A 17,500-nucleotide genomic window follows, 5' to 3' on the forward strand; every position below is an offset into this window, starting at 1 on the left:
GAGCGAGAGAGAGAGAGAGAGAGAGAGAGCAACAGGGATTGTGGTTCAATGTGAATGTGTGTCAGTGTAGGTAGGCTACATATATTCGTGCAGGAGTGTGTGATAGTGAGTGTGTGTGGAGCTGGCTGTTGGTCGTGGTCTTTTCATAGCCTCCTTTTCAATCGTCTTTCATTCAAATCCGATACCTCCACCCATCTGTTCACAAAGAAAGGGGGAGAACAAGAAAGAGTTGGGGGGGGGAGAGGTGACAGGAGAATGCAGAGCTGGCTATCATTCTTCATCTCTCCATCTGCCTCCTCCTTCTATTTTCTCTTCTGTTTTCTCTGTCTCTGTCTCTGTCTCTGTCTCTGTCTCTCTCTATATATATATATATATCTCCCTCTCAGCATGGCTCGAGCTGTGTGAATATCTGTATGAGTGACTGACTCCCTCCCTCCTCCCCCCACTCTGCTCTGTTCCCTCCTCCTCTTCTCTTTCGTCTCCCCTGAGTAGAGACAGAATGGAGCTCAGCGTTCTCTAAGGAACCCAGCAGGTGTGTGTACAGTATATGTGAGTCTTTAAGTGAATGTGTGTCTGTGTGTGGGGTGGGGGTGGGGATAAGGGGGATATCTGGTTTCAACAAGGGACTCTCAGCCAGACAGAATCTCTGATTGTAAGAGATCTACAGTATGTTGTGTACATAATGAAGTGCAGCTTCTAGAGATCCGTGTACGAAAGTGAGTATCGTTACTTAGATGAGTAAACAAAACTGGTTAAGTTCCGTTGCAACACACCCTGTTCCACTACTAACCCCAACACATAACAACATAACTGAAGCAGGGTGTGTGTGGCTACGAGGTGTGTGAGGCTGGTCCGTCCACACTAATAATACTACTGGACTAAGAGCGGTCCTCTGCTTACCACTGATAGTTATTCGGCGGACACACACACACCTAATGAGCGTCCAGGAGTTATACTGATTACAGCTGCTAGTGGAGACAGCCATTATGCCCTCCACTTAGCCAGCCAAGACACAGACAGAAACACTGGACACACACACCGTCACTTATCATGCCTCAGTTGTACAGTAGAAGCCCATACAAGAAGCCTGTATTCACTCAGCATAGCCATGTGAAACTACAGTCATGTCGCCTCAGTTAGCCTCACATACAGGGCCTTCAGAAAGTATTCCCACCCTTTGACTTGTTCCACATTTTGTTGTGTTACAGCCTGAATTTAAAATGTATTAAACTGAGATTTTGTGTCACTGGCCTACAAACAATACCCCATAATGTCAACGTGGAATTATGTTATTAGAATTTTTTACAAATTAATTACAAATGAAAAACTGAAATGTATTGAGTCAGTAAGTATTCAACCCCTTCATTATGGCAAGCCTAATTAAGTTCAGGAGTTAAAATTTGCTTAACAAGTCACATAATAAGTTGCATGGACTCACACTGTGTGCATTAATAGTGTTTAACATGATTTTTGAATGACTACCTCATCTCTGTACCCCACACATACACAGATTCAACTACAAAAACCAGTGAGGTTTACAATGCCTCGTAAAGAAGGGCACCTATTGGTAGATGGGTAAAAATAAAAAAAATACATTGAATATCCCTTTGAGCATGGATAAGTTATTAATTACACTTTGGATGGTGTATCAATACACCCAATCACTACAAACATACAGGCGTCCTTCCTAACTCAGTAACCGGAGAGGAAGGAAACCGCTTAGGGATTTCACCATGAGGCCAATGGTGACTTTAACACAGTTTCAGAGTTTAATGGCTGTGATAGAAGAAAAATGAAGATGGATCAACAACATTGTAGTTACGCCACAATACTAAACTAAATGACAGAGTGAAAAGAAGGAAGTCTGTACAGAATACAAATATTCCAAAACATGGATCCTGTTTGCAACAAGGCACTAGAGTAAAACTGCAAAAAATTTGCCAAGGAATTTTACTTTACAGTTTATTCGGAAAGTATTCAGACCCCCTTACTTTTTCCACATTTTGTTACGTTACAGCCTTATTCTAAAATGATTTTAAAAAATCCTCATCAATCTACACACAATACCCTATAATGACGAAGCGAAAACTGGTTTTCACAAAAGTTTGCACATTTATTATAAATAAATAACAGAAATACCTTCTTTACATACGTATTCAGACCCTTTGCTATGAGACTCGAAATTGAGCTCAGGTGCATCTTGTTTCCATTCATCATCCTTGAGATGTTTCTACAACTTGATTGGAGTCCACCTGTGGTCAATTCAATTGATTGGACATGATTTGGAAAGGCACACACCTGTTTCTATAAGTTCCCACAGTTGACAGTGCATGTCAGAGCAAAAACCAAGCCATGAGGTTGAAATAATTGTCCGTAGAGCTCAGAGACAGGATTGTGTCAAGGCACAGATCTGAGGAAGGGTACCAAAACATTTCTGTAGCATTGAAGGTCCCCAAGAACACAGTGGTCTCCATCTTTCTTAAATGGAAGAAGTTTGGAACGAACAAGAGTCTTCCTAGAGCTGGCCGCCTGGCCAAACTGAGCAATCAGGGGAGAAGGGCCTTGGTCAGGAAGGTAACCAAGAGCCCGATGGTGACTCTGACAGAGCTCCAGAATTCCTCTGTGGAGATGGGAGAACCGTCCAGAAGGACAACAATCTCTGCAGCACTCCACCAATCAGGCATTTATGGTAGAGTGGCCAGACGGAAGCCATTCCTCTATAAAAGGCACATGACAGCCTGCTTGCAGTTTGCCAAAAGGCACCTAAAGACTCTCAGACCATGAGAAATAAGATTCTCTTGTCTGATGAAACCAAGATTGAACTCTTTGGCCTGAATTCCAAGCCTCACGTCTGGAGGAAACCTGGCACCATCCCTAAGGTGAAGCATGGTGGTGGCAGCATCATGCTGTGGGGATGTTTTTCAGTGGCAGGGACTGGGAGACTAGTCAGGATCGAGGGAAAGATGAACGGAGCAAAGTACAGAGAGATCCTTGATGAAAACCTGCTCCAGAGCGCTCAGGACCTCTGACTGGGGCGAAGGTTCACCTTCCAACAGGACAACGACCCTAAGCACACAGCCAAGACAACACAGGAGTGGCTTCGGGACAAGTCTCTGAATGTCTTAGAGTGGCAAAGCCAGAGCCCGAACTTGAACCCGATCAAACATCTCTGGAGAGATCTGAAAATAGCTGTGCAGTGACACTCCCCACCCAACCTGACAGAGCTTGAGAGGATCTGCAGAGAAGAATGGGAGAAACTCTCCAAATACAGGTGTGCCAAACTTGTAGCGTCATACCCAAGAAGACTCGAGGCTGTAATCGCTGCCAAAGGTGCTTCAACAAAGTACTGAGTAAAGGGTCTGAAAACTTATGTAAACGTGATATTTTGTATTTGTAATAAATTTGCAAAAAATCTAAAAACCTGTTTTTGCTTTGTCATTATGGGGTATTGTGTGTAGATTGATGAGGGCAAAAAAAAACAATTTAATCAATTTTAGAATAAGGCCATAACGAAACAAACTGTGGAAAAAGTGAAGGGGTCTGAATACTTTCCGAATGCACTGTATGTCCTGAATACGAAGCGTTATGTTTGGAGCAAATCCAACACAACACATCACTGAGTACCACTATTCATATTTTCAAGCATGGTGGTGGCTGCATCATGTTATGGGTATGCTTGTCATTGGCAAGGACTAGGGAGTTTTTTATTGGATAAAAAGAAACAGAATAGAGCTAAGAACAGGCAAAATCCTACAGGAAAACCTGGTCCAGTCTGCTTTCCAACAGACACTGGGAGACAAATTCACCTTTCAGCAGGACCATAACCTAAAATCCAAGGCCAAATATACACTGTTGAAAATATACAGTACCTACTCATTCAAGAGTTTTTCTTAATTTTTTACTATTTTCTACATTGTAGAATAATAGTGAAGACATCAAAACTATGAAATAACACATATGGAATCATGTAGTGTTTAACAAATCAACATATATTTTAGATTTTAGATTCTTCAAAGTAGCTACCCTTTGCCTTGATGACAGTTTTGCACACTCTTGGCATTCTCTCAACCAGCTTCACCTGGAATGCTTTTCCAACAGTCTTGAAGGAGTTCCCACATATGCTGAGCACTTGTTCGCTGCTTTTCCTTCACTCAGCGGTCCAACTCATCCCAAACCATCTCAATTGGGTTGAGGTCGGGTGATTGTGGAGGCCAGGTCATCTGATGCAGCACTCCATCACTCTCCTTCTTGGTCAAATAGCCCTTACACAGCCTGGAGGTGTGTTGGGTCATTGTCCTGTTGAAAAACAAATGATAGTCCCACTAAGCGCAAACTAGATGGGATGGCGTATCGCTGCAGAATGCTGTGGTAGCAATGCTGGTTAAGTGTGCCTTGAATTCTAAATAAATCACTGACAGCGTCACCAGCAAAGCACCCCCACACCATCACAACTCCTCCTCCATGCTTCACGATGGGAACCACACACACAGAGATCATCCATTCACCTACTCTGTGTCTCACAAAGACACGGCGGTTGGAACCAAAATCTCAAATTTTGACTTTGGATTTCCACCGGTCTAACGTCCATTGCTCGTGTTTCTTGGCCCAAGCAAGTCTCTTCTTCTTATTGGTGTCCTTTAGTAGTGGTTTCCTTGCAGCAATTCGACCATGAAGGCCTGTTTCACGCAGTCTCCTCTGAACAGTTGATGTTGAGATGTGTCTGTTACTTGAACTCTGTGAAGCATTTATTTGGGCTGCAGTTAACTCTAATGAATTCATCCTCTGCAGCAGAGGTAACTCTGGGTCTTCCTTTCCTGTGGCGGTCCTCATGAAAGCTAGTTTCATCATAGTGCTTGATGGTTTTTGCGACTGCACTTGAAGACATTTTCAAAGTTCTTGAAATTTTCCGAATTGATGTCTTAAAGTAATGATGGACTGTCGCTTCTCTTTGCTTATGTAAAAGGTGATTCTAAAATGTATTGACTCAGGGGTGTGAATACTTATGTAAATTTGATATTTTCTGTATTTCATTTTCAATACATTTGCAAACATTTCTAAAAACATGTTTTCACATTGTCATTATATGTTATTGTGTGTAGATGAATGAGAGAAACAAATCAATTTAATCCATTTTGAATTCAGGATGTGGAATAAGTCAAGTGGTATGCATACTTTCCGAAGGCACTGTATATCATGTAGTTGACCATCTCATCCATACATGAGCTCACAACAAAGGACATCTGCAGAAACAGACAGGAACCCAAGCATTTCCTGTTTAGGCTAAGTGCCTGTTTATCTGAGCGTGTTTGTGTGTGTTTATGTGTGTATGTATGGGAATGGGGGGTTGGTCATATGTCATAATATGACATCACACTCACAAGCGTCAAACAGCACAAAGCCAAAACATTTCTGCTAAATCCTAAATATTCCATCATTCAAGACTTCCTTCTAAGCATAATCCCCTCGATTCCAACATTCTGGAATTCTTCCCGAGATTATCTCCCTGCTACAGCCTGGCAGCAGGCTGAGAGAGAGAGAGGGAGAGGTAGAAATAGAGAGAGAAAGAGAGGGAGGGGTGTGGGTGGGGGCAAGGGGGGATGAGGAGTATAAGATAAACAGGGAGAGACAGAAAGAGAGAGAGAGATACTAGTTAGAGTGGGAGGAAAGTAGGAAGGGAGGAGAAGTCTTGCTGTGCTTGCAGTTCCCCTGTGGCCATGTTTAGGGTGCGTTGAGGAATGCGCCCACTCTGTGTTTCCCCCTCTCGCCTTCCTTTAGGAGGTATGTAGCTACCTACACTACAGCCAGCTGGGGTAACTCAGATCTGCCTGACAACAGCCTGGGGCCACACACACACAGGCATGCACGCACACACAAACGCATGCACGCTTCAATGCAAACACACTACACAAACGCATGCACTTGTGCAGACACACACAAGACACACAAATACACACAACAAAGCAAACTGAAAGGGGCCTCGGGACAGAGTCACGGGGAACGCCCAACAAAACAATGACACAACTCCTCTCCATGTCTAAACTACACACCTAACCTCACACAGGAGATAGCTAGGAATCATCTTGTTTATTCAAGGCGCTACCTTGGGACAAAAAAAGGGGTCCCCTCTTCTTGGGGGAGTTGGTACATTCCTTTAGCATGTGGAATGTACAACAGGAACAGATTGCATTTCATGACAGGGTGGCGCGATCTGAGCAGGGTGGGATTTATCCGGCGCAGGGTGTGAGGAGGGGGTGAACGGGTTTACGGGGTATTTTTAGAAATGTCATTTATAGTCAGTATGCAATGCTGTAGCTGCACTGTGGCGCACAACGCTATGGAATACTATACAGTACACTAAAATACATATGGGGTCGGGGAGAGTTTCAAGTTTTAATGTCACGTGCACAGTACAGTGAAATGCTACATACAGTATATTGTACACAGATAGAACTACAAACACATACAGGCGCACATGCAAAACCACACACACAACTACACATAACATTCATATAGTGCCTTCAGAAAGTATTCATACCCCTTAACTTATTCCACATTTTGTTGTTACAGCATGAATTCAAAATAGATTAAATCAAAACATTTTCTCTCACCCATCTACACACAATATCCCATAATGACAAAGTGAAAACAAGTTTTTAGACATTTTTGCACATTTATTGAAAATGAAATACAGAAATATCTCATTTACATAAGCATTCACACCCCGAGTCAATACTTTGTAGAAGCACCTTTGGAAGTGATTATAGCTGTGAGCCTTTCTGGGTAAGTCTCTAAGAGCTTTTCACACCTGGATTGTGCAACATTTGCCCATTATTATTTTCAAAATTCTTCAAGCTCTGTCAAATTGGTTGTTGATCATTGCTAGACAACCATTTTCAGGTCTTGCCATAGATTTTCAAGTAGATTTAAGACAAAGCTGTAACTCAGCCATTTAGGAACATTCACTGTCTTCTAGGTAAGCAATTCCAGTGTAGATTTGGCCTTGTGTTTTAGTTTGTTGTCCTGCTGAAAGGTGAATTCATCTCCCAGTGTCTGGAGGAAAGCAGACTGAACCAGGTTTTCCTCTAGGATTTTTCCTGTGATTAGCATCATTCCGTTTTTTTTTTATCCTGAAAAACATCCCAGTCCTCTGTAGCTCAGCTGGTAGAGCACAGCGCTTGTAACGCCACGGTAGTGGGTTCGATCCCCGGGACCACCCATACACCAAAATGTATGCACCCATGACTGTAAGTCGCTTTGGATAAAAGCGTCTGCTAAGTGGCATATTATTATTATTACAAGCATACCCATAACATGCTTGAAAATATGGAGAGTGGTACTCAGTAATGTGTTGAATTGTATTTGACTCAAACATAACATTTTGTATTCAGGACAAACAGTTAATTGCTTTGCCACATTTTTGCAGTATTACTTTAGTACCTTGTTGCAAACAGGATGCATGTTTCGGAATAATTTTATTCTGTACAGGCTTCCTTCTTTTCACTCTATCTATTAGGTTAGTATTGTGGAGTAACTAAAATGTTGTTGATTCATCTTCAGTTTTCTCCTCTCATAACCATTAAACTCTGTAACTGTTTTAAAGTCACCAATGGCCTCATGGTGAAATCTCTGAGCGGTTTCCTTCCTCTCCGGCAACTGAGTTGGGAAGGGCACCTGTATCTTTGTAGTGACTGGGTGTATTGATACACCATCCAAAGTATAATTAATAACTTCACCATGTTCAAAGGGATATTCAATGTCTGTTTTTATTTGTTTTACTCATCTACCAATAGGTGCCCTTTTTTTCTTTTTTTTAGGGGGTAGATCAGCTTTAATATTTCAGATAGATTGAAACTTCCATCAATGTAATTGTCTGCATCACTTCCAATTCCCCATATGTTTTTTTCTCTCGCAAATATATATATATATATATATATATATATATATATATATATACACATACATATACATACACACACACATATATATATATACACTGCTCAAAAAAATAAAGGGAACACTTAAACAACACATCCTAGATCTGAATGAATGAAATAATCTTATTAAATACTTTTTTCTTTACATAGTTGAATGTGCTGACAACAAAATCACACAAAATGTATCAATGGAAATCAAATTGATCAACCCATGGAGGTCTGGATTTGGAGTCACCCTCAAAATTAAAATTAAAAACCACACTACAGGCTGTTCCAACTTTGATGTAATGTCCTTAAAACAAGTCAAAATGAGGCTCAGTAGTGTGTGTGGCCTCCACGTGCCAGTATGACCTCCCTAAAACGGCAGGGCATGCTCCTGATGAGGTGGCGGAAGGTCTCCTGAGGGATCTCCTCCCAGACCTGGACTAAAGCATCCGCCAACTCCTGGACAGTCTGTGGTGCAACGTGGCGTTGGTGGATGGAGCGAGACATGATGTCCCAGATGTGCTCAATTGGATTCAGGTCTGGGGAACGGGCGGGCCAGTCCATAGCATCAATGCCTTCCTGTTGCAGGAACTGCTGACACACTCCAGCCACATGAGGTCTAGCATTGTCTTGCATTAGGAGGAACCCAGGGCCAACCGCACCAGCATATGGTCTCACAAGGGGTCTGAGGATCTCATCTCGGTACCTAATGGCAGTCAGGCTACCTCTGGCGAGCACATGGAGGGCTGTGCGGCCCCCCAAAGAAATGCCACCCCACACCATGACTGACCCACCGCCAAACCGGTCATGCTGGAGGATGTTGCAGGCAGCAGAACGTTCTCCACAGCGTCTCCAGACTCTGTCACATCTGTCACATGTGCTCAGTGTGAACCTGCTTTCATCTGTGAAGAGCACAGGGCGCCAGTGGCGAATTTGCTTCTGACCATTTGAGCAGACACATGCACATTTGTGGCCTGCTGGAGGTCATTTTGCAGGGCTCTGGCAGTGCTCCTCCTTGCACAAAGGCGGAGGTAGCGGTCCTGCTGCTGGGTTGTTGCCCTCCTACGGCCTCCTCCACGTCTCCTGATGTACTGGCCTGTCTCCTGGTAGCGCCTCCATGCTCTGGACACTACGCTGACAGACACAGCAAACCTTCTTGCCACAGCTCGCATTGATGTGCCATCCTGGATGAGCTGCACTACCTGAGCCACTTGTGTGGGTTGTAGACTCCGTCTCATGCTACCACTAGAGTGAAAGCACCGCCAGCATTCAAAAGTGACCAAAACATCAGCCAGCAAGCATAGGAACTGAGAAGTGGTCTGTGGTCACCACCTGCAGAACCACTTCTTTATTGGGGGTGTCTTGCTAATTGCCTATAATTTCCACCTGTTGTCTATTTCATTTGCACAACAGCATGTGAAATGTATTGTCAATCAGTGTTGCTTCCTAAGTGGACAGTTTGATTTCACAGAAGTGTGATTGACTTGGAGTTACATTGTGTTTTTTAAGTGTTCCCTTTATTTTTTTTAGCAGTGTATATATATATACATACACACATACACATACACACATACACATACATACACACACATACACACACATATATATATACATACATACATATATACATACAGTGGGGAGAACAAGTATTTGATACACTGCCGATTTTGCAGGTTTTCCTACTTACAAAGCATGTAGAGGTCTGTAATTTCTATCATAGGTACACTTCAACTGTGAGAGACGGAATCTAAAACAAATATCCAGAAAATCACATTGTATGATTTTTAAGTAATTAATTTGCATTTTATTGCATGACATAAGTAATTGATACATCAGAAAAGCAGAAGTTAATATTTGGTACAGAAACCTTTGTTTGCAATTACAGAGATCATACGTTTCCTGTAGGTCTTGACCAGGTTTGCACACACTGCAGCTGGGATTTTGGCCCACTCCTCCATACAGACCTTCTCCAGATCCTTCAGGTTTCGGGGCTGTCGCTGGGCAATACGGACTTTCAGCTCCCTCCAAAGATTTTCTATTGGGTTCAGGTCTGGAGACTGGCTATCCCACTCCAGGACCTTGAGATGCTTCTTACGGAGCCACTCCTTAGTTGCCCTGGCTGTGTGTTTCGGGTCGTTGTCATGCTTGAAGACCCAGCCATGACCCATCTTCAATGCTCTTACTGAGGGAAGGAGGTTGTTGGCCAAGATCTCGCGATACATGGCCCCATCCATCCTCCCCTCAATACGGTGCAGTCGTCCTGTCCCCTTTGCAGAAAAGCATCCCCAAAGAATGATGTTTCCACCTCCATGCTTCACGGTTGGAATGGTGTTCTTGGGGTTGTACTCATCCTTCTTCTTCCTCCAAACACGGCGAGTGGAGTTTAGACCAAAAAGCTCTATTTTTGTCTCATCAGACCACATTACCTTCTCCCATTCCTCCTCTGGATCATCCAGATGGTCATTGGAAAACTTCAGACGGGCCTGGACATGCGCTGGCTTGAGCAGGGGGACCTTGCGTGCGCTGCAGGATTTTAATGTGTAGGATTTTAACCTATAACCCGGATTGCCATTGTATTACATAACATTTTTGACAAGCAATTATTATTTTAGCAAACAATTATTGTGGTTCATCCTATATTCTCCCTAACATCCTTACCCCCTTGCAACAGATGTGGGATAAACATACACGCACATACTCTAACACACTCAACCCCTTTCCTCCACAATCAACCATAAGATCAGATGCTCAACGGTTGTTACATCCAAGAGCCCAACTCAAGAAAGGACCTGATTTACGAATGCATATACAGTTACAGCTGTTTGAGAAAGCATGCAAGATTGAGCAAAAATTGACAACAATGTGAGATTTGATTAATCTATTTAATCTATGTCAAGTCCTAGGTGATGGAGATCAGATCCACCCTCTTTACCTGAGACACAAACACTCTGGTACCCCGTTTTAACCATTTTCCCCAAGCATCTCCGTGCAGTCAGACCTTTGATTATTTTGTGCCACTTGGGCCACAATAATAAGCCCCCTCTCTGATTGTCCGAGTGTGACCCCCTCACCATGGGTTACTGCAGCCAGTGTTGCCAGCACTGCCACTACCTGGGTGGGCGTACCCCACCGGAATCCCCACCGGCTAGGTAAAAGGCCGTCAAGGTTCTCATTAGCAGCTTTGAGAATTTCCTTGTATATTATGCTCTCCCATCAGGGGGCTCTGGCTTTGTAGGACCAACCCAGCCAGGCTCAGAATCTTGAGAGGGCGGTGCTGCTCAAGTAGGTCTCTGACCACATTTATTTTTCTGTTTAGGCTGCAGATTCTATGTGTTTGTGTTCTTTGTTCAGGATCTAGTTCAATGTGTATCTATGTTGGCCGGGGTGGTTCTCAATCAGAGGCAACGAGAATCAGCTGTTGCTTGTTGTCTCTGATTGGGAACCATACTTAGGCAGCCTGTTTGTCACAGTGTATTGTGGGATCTTGTTCCGTGTATGTACCCAAGGACTTCACGTATCGTTTTGTTGTTTTATGTTCGTGTGGTGAAATATAAATAAAAGATGTTCGCATTCCACGCTGCGCATTGGTCCACTCCTTTCGACGATCGTGACATACACTCTTTCAGAACATCAGCTGTCTGAATTTGGGTGAAGGAGAAGCGGGGGGGGCATGGGCAAGTTGCAGCGGAGGGTGCAGAGCTGGTGGCCGGGGTAGGGGTAGCCAGGTGGAAAGCATGGCCAGCTGTTGCAAAATGCTTGTTGAAATTCTTGATTATCAAAGATTTATCGGTGGTGACAGTGTTTCCTAGCCTCAGTGCAGTGGGCAGCTGGGAGGAGGTGCTCTTATTCTCCATGGACTTTACAGTGTCCCAAAACTTTTTGGAGTTAGTGCAAATTTATGTTTGAAAAAGCTAGCCTTTGCTTTCCTAACTGATTGTGTATATTTGTTCCTGACTTCCCTGAAAAGTTGCATATCGCGGGGGCATTTCGATGCTAATGCAGTACGCCACAGGATGTTTTTGTGCTGGTCAAGGGCAGTCAAGTCTGGGGTGAACGAGGGGCTATATCTGTTCTTAGTTCTGAATGGGGCATGCTTATTTAAGATGGAGAGGAAAGCACTTTTAAAGAACAACCAGGCATCCTCTACTGACGGAATGAGGTCAATATCCATCCAGGATACCCGGGCCAGGTCAATTAGAAAGGCCTGCTCGCTAAAGTGTTTTAGGGAGTGTTTGACAGTGATGAGGGGTGGTCGTTTGACCGCGGACCCATTACGGACACAGGCAATGAGGTAGTGATCGCTGAGATCCTGGTTGAAGACAGCGGAGGGTAAATTAGTCAGGATGATTTCTATGAGGGTGCCCATGTTTACGGATTTAGGGTTGTACCTGGTAGGTTCCTTGATGATTTGTGTAAGATAATTGTATGTGTGGGGTACAGAGATGAGGTAGTCGTTCAAAAACCATGTTAAACACTATTATTGCACACAGAGTCCATGCAACTTATTTACTCCTGAACTTATTTAGCCTTGTCATAACAAAGGGGTTGAATACTTATTGACTCAAGACATTTCAGCATTTCATTTTGTATTAATTTGTAAAAATTTCAAAACATATAATTCCAGTTTGACAGTATGGTGTATCATGTGTAGGCCAGTGACAAAAAAAATCGCAATTTAATCATTTTCAAATTCAGGCTGTAACACAATAAAATGTGGAAAAAGTCAAGGGGTGTGAATACTTTCTGAAGGCACTGGACCAGCACACTAAACACACACATACAAATCTGCACGTACACACCCCTGATGTGGCCAGGCCTATTGGGTGTGCACTGGGCAGCAGTTGGAGCACACTTGCATACACACAAAGCCCAACAAACAAACAGCCATTCAACCACTAGTCTCAACACCCTCTGAATCACACTGTTGCCTTGTTTAACTTGATAATAGAAAGAGAGGGAGAGAGAGAGAGAGAGAGAAGAAAGAAAGAAAGAGAGAGGGAGAGAGGGAGAAGCCGAGAGGGAGGGGGACAGAGGGAGAAAGAAAGAGTGGAGAGAGAAACAGAGGGAGAAAGAAATAAAGAAAGAAAGAAAGAAAGAAAGAAAGAAAAAAAAAAAAGAAAAAAAAAAGGAAAGAGACCATATGGAGCATGGAGACCTAGTTTGACGTCTCTCCCCCGCCTCCTCTCTCTAATTCTCCCACACACCTGGGAAGGATATCCCTCTTGGAATCAGAGAATTCCCACCAGCAAACAGCAGAACTCGCAATTAAAACTTTAATTAGTTTTCACTTTCTCACCCTTCCTCCCTCTCTCTCTACTCTCTCTCTCTCTCTCTCTCTCTCTCTCTCTCTCTCTCTCTCTACCTATCCTCCCTCTACTAATTTCTTCTCTCTCGCTCCTCTATTCCACAGGGGTGTTCTGGGTGCTGTAGGATGATGTGAGTGAGACTGTGAACGTCTAACTATTCCCACGTTTAGAAGCTGAACTAATCAATGAGGAAAGGATAAGTGAGACAGAGGAATGGGGGGGGGGGGCTCGCACTCTCACATACAAAGTGTGTGTGCATAGAGAACAGAACTACTATTACTACAACCTCTACTGCATTGATAACCATACCACAGTGCAGCCTGAGGTGCTCTACATTATAAAGGTGGTCTAAAAAAGTTGGGAGTCCAGTCGGCTTTGAAGTCCTCGGCCTGACCCCCGTGGTGACCTCCAGCAGGCCAGAGAGGACCAATGAGGAGCCAGCGAGGTAGCATGGTCAGGGGCAAGGAGAATTCACTCGATATTACCATGGCTGCCCCCATCCTGACATGAACTAGCTACAACCCAAGATGAACACAGACTGCCATGCTCCCATCCCCCGTTATAGAGTCAGGGTGTGAGAGAGTGTGTCTGTGTACATATGTCGCTATTCCTGTAGGTGTGTGTGTGTGTGTGTGTGTGTGTGTGTGTGTGTGTGTGGCTAGGCCTGTGTGTAGAGTAGAGTATTACTTTATTAATCCCAACTTGGGAAATTGTTTTATCACAGCATGCATCATCAATGTAATACAATGACAGGACACGTAACAATGACCAACACATTATAAAAAAAGAAATACAAACATTAAGACATAAAGGCAAATGCACCAACCATATAGTTTCCCTAAAAGAAAAGTCTGTTTTCTATCCTACTCTGGGGGAAAACAGGCAACAACATTTTCCAATAGAAAGACCTCATAATCAGTTAATCAATTACACTCATTAAAAAGCCTCATGGCTGTGGGTAAAAATGACCTTCTAAACCTCTCTGTGGAACATCTGGGCAGGATGAACCTGCTACTGAAGCTTCTCCTGTGTTGCATTATATAGTGCTGTGGAGTGGGTGTGTGTCATTGTCCATGATCATGTGGGTTTTTACTTGCAGCCTTTTTATGAACATGTCCTTCATTGATTCCAGGCTGCAGCCAATTGTAGCACTGGCTTTGTTAATGATTTTGTCAAGCTTGTTTAAGTCTTCCTTAGCTAAATTCCCTTTCCAGCACACAATGGCATAGGTCACTACACTCGCCACGACACTGCTTTAGAACATACAAAGCATTTTGTCACATACATTAAAAGATCTAAGCTTCCTTAAAAAGTACTGTCTGGATTGTTTTTTTTTTGTAGACATTGTGAGAATTCTCCTGTGTGTCTGTCTGTAAGACAAGGACACAGCTATTTACATATTTACTAAGCGTCCCCTCCCCCACTAGGCCTGGTTGCTAGGACACCTGCTTAGGGCACGTGCAGAGGCATGACCGCCTGTTCTGACCTTTAACCCCTGGCAGAGCGAACTCTGCGACCCGGGGTTTTCATCTGATGACCACTCCCCCTGACCTCTCACCTCTGGCACCTGACCTGCTGCTACGACCAAGGAAGTCTCTGGGCTGCTGACCTGTGTGTGATAGCCCAATACATTGTGTATGGTGTGCATCTGGATATCTCTGCACCTAGATATCTCTGTTAGTGTACTGTAGTGTAGTGTAGTCAGTGCTTAACTGTGTGGGTGTCAAGGTTAGTCCAATGCTGTCATTCAAAGCCCTCCTGTATGGTGGAAGGGGTCTGTTGCTCTGTGAAGGGAGAGATGAGATCTAACTGAAAGCTCTTCTCAACAAAGAGATTCTACACACGATACAAGAGAGAGCGCATAAACACACACACGCACTTGTGCAGTGCGTACACCAAAACACAATCCATCATCACCACAGATGCACAATGAACAGTGCACATGCATGCACACACTCACATTACACAGGACAGAGAGTCAGAGCCCACATTAAAAAATACTATACTGTATACTATGGTAGGAATAGTCTAGCATTCACTGAAGTGTTTTTGCAGACTTTACTGTAGTATTCACTTTGTAGTATAATGTAGTATTTACAGTTTACTATAGTATAAATACTGTAGTAAAAAAAAAGAGTAGTATATACTATATTATAAACCGGGTGATTTGAGCCCTGAATACTGATTGAGGGCAATATACCACGGCTAAGGGCTGTATACAGGCACTCCACTGTAGCGTGCTGTAGTATTTGCTGTAGTGTTTTGGGGACATTACTGTAGAATTTACTGTAGTGTTTTGGGGACATTACTGTAGTATTTCCGATAGTGTTCTGGGGAATTTCCTGTAGTATTTACTGTAGTGTTTTGGGGACATTACTGTAGTATTTACTGTAGTGTTTTGGGGACATTACTGTAGTATTTCCGATAGTGTTCTGGGGAAATTCCTGTAGTATTTACTGTAGTGTTTTGGGGACATTACTGTAGTATTTACTGTAGTGTTTTGGGGACATTACTGTAGTATACTGTAGTGTTTTGGGGACATTACTGTAGTATTTAAAGTGTCATATGTAGTGTGGGGACATTACTGTAGTATTTACGATAGTGTTCTGGGGAAATTCCTGTAGTATTTACTGTAGTGTTTTGGGGACATTACTGTAGTATTTACTGTAGTGTTTTGGGGACATTACTGTAGTATTTACTGTACTGTTCTGGGGACATTACTGTAGTATTTACTGAAGTGTTTTTGTTTTATTATCTTTTACATAGAAGTGGGGGGCTTTCTCTTTGAAGAAACCTACTGGAGAAATACTAAAAGAGCGCATTTTTCATAACATGTAGGTAGGTAGGTAGGACTGAGGTCTGAACGGATAGCTCAGAGCTTCTGCTCTTTTCTATAACCTGTAGGGAACACAATATATAGTCTATACTTGGCATGTAGGTTTCTCACTTATGAATGGCACAAATTGGGATATGGGGGAGGAGAATGGGCAGGGTATATGCAAATCAAATACTGTAGTATTTACTATAGTTAAAACAATTTTGTGTTTTTGCGGACTGTAGTGTTTTTGCGGACATTTCTGTAGTATTTACTAGTGTTTTTTGTTTGGATAATAATGTAGTATTTACTTTATACTAAGTACTACACATGATCGAGGGATATTACAGTGTGTAGTATAGTATTCTACAGTATACTAAAGTTTTAATACAGAGTTCTATAGTAAGTACTGTAGTATTCTATAGTAAACTGTAGTATTTGTTAAAGTGGGAGAGTAAGGAAAAAAAATCAACATTATTCCAACCTGCTAATAAACATTCCTATTATACAGAGTGGCTATGAGCTGAACCCAGAGTGCGACAAGGGAATGTGTGTGTCTGTGTCTGTCTACTGTGTGTGTGTGTGTGTGTGTGTGTGTGTGTGTCTGTCACTCTGTCTGCTGTGTGCAGACACAGGCTCACAGGGGAGGCGTCACGCCTTTATTTATTCATCAACCTGCTGGGAACTAGCAATGAGAGACAAGGTCCCCACACACACACACACACACACACACACACACAGACAGGCACGCACACACACACACACAAGCACACGTACACAAACACGCATACGCACATCCAGATGCCTACCTCTATCCATTCGTAAAGAAAATAAATGGCCACAAAAATACTTTAATGTACAGTGCTGCCAGGACATTTACTCTAATGACTTGGCGTGCCAATAGCTTATACTTTAACATTTGTATCAGTTACACATCCTATACTATAGGCGCATACACACATACGAATGCACGCACACACACACACTTCCCTGTTTGAGACTTGTTGGCTTCGAGTGGGCCCTGAACTAGTGCCCAGAAAACACACAGACCCTATTAAATGCTCACGGATCTGCAACACAGACCCTATTAAACGATCTGCAACACAGACCCTGTTAAACGATCTGCAACACAGACCATATTAAACGATCTGCAACACAGACCCTATTAAACGATCTGCAACACAGACCCTATTAAACGATCTGCAACACAGACCCTGTTAAACGATCTGCAACACAGACCCTATTAAACGATCTGCAACACAGACCCTATTGAATGATCTGCAACACAGAGACCCTGTTAAATAATGAGGTTTAGACAAAACACACTCTTCCTCTCCGTAACCATGAGACTAACTAAAGCAAAAACAGTGAGAAGACAGAAAAAACACACACACATCCAAGGCGGCGGGTGGCGGGGGGGAAACAGGCACGTGCATCTGCCTTAGTTATTTAGCATCTGG

General features: G+C 43.1%; 1 protein-coding gene and 1 non-coding gene across 3 annotated transcripts in view; both read right to left on the reverse strand.

Annotated features, from left to right (window-relative positions):
• The window catches only part of kdm6ba (lysine (K)-specific demethylase 6B, a), a 122,424-nt gene that overhangs the window by 69,105 nt on the left and 35,819 nt on the right, over window positions 1-17,500 (reverse strand). The gene's annotated exons all lie outside the window — the stretch shown is intronic.
• On the reverse strand, window positions 15,997-16,049 carry LOC121573114. Its single transcript, XR_006001985.1, has one exon. It is a non-coding gene; the product is annotated as a U7 small nuclear RNA (small nuclear RNA).

The sequence above is a fragment of the Coregonus clupeaformis genome, chromosome 16 (assembly GCF_020615455.1).
Source record: "Coregonus clupeaformis isolate EN_2021a chromosome 16, ASM2061545v1, whole genome shotgun sequence".
NCBI lineage: Eukaryota > Metazoa > Chordata > Actinopteri > Salmoniformes > Salmonidae > Coregonus > Coregonus clupeaformis.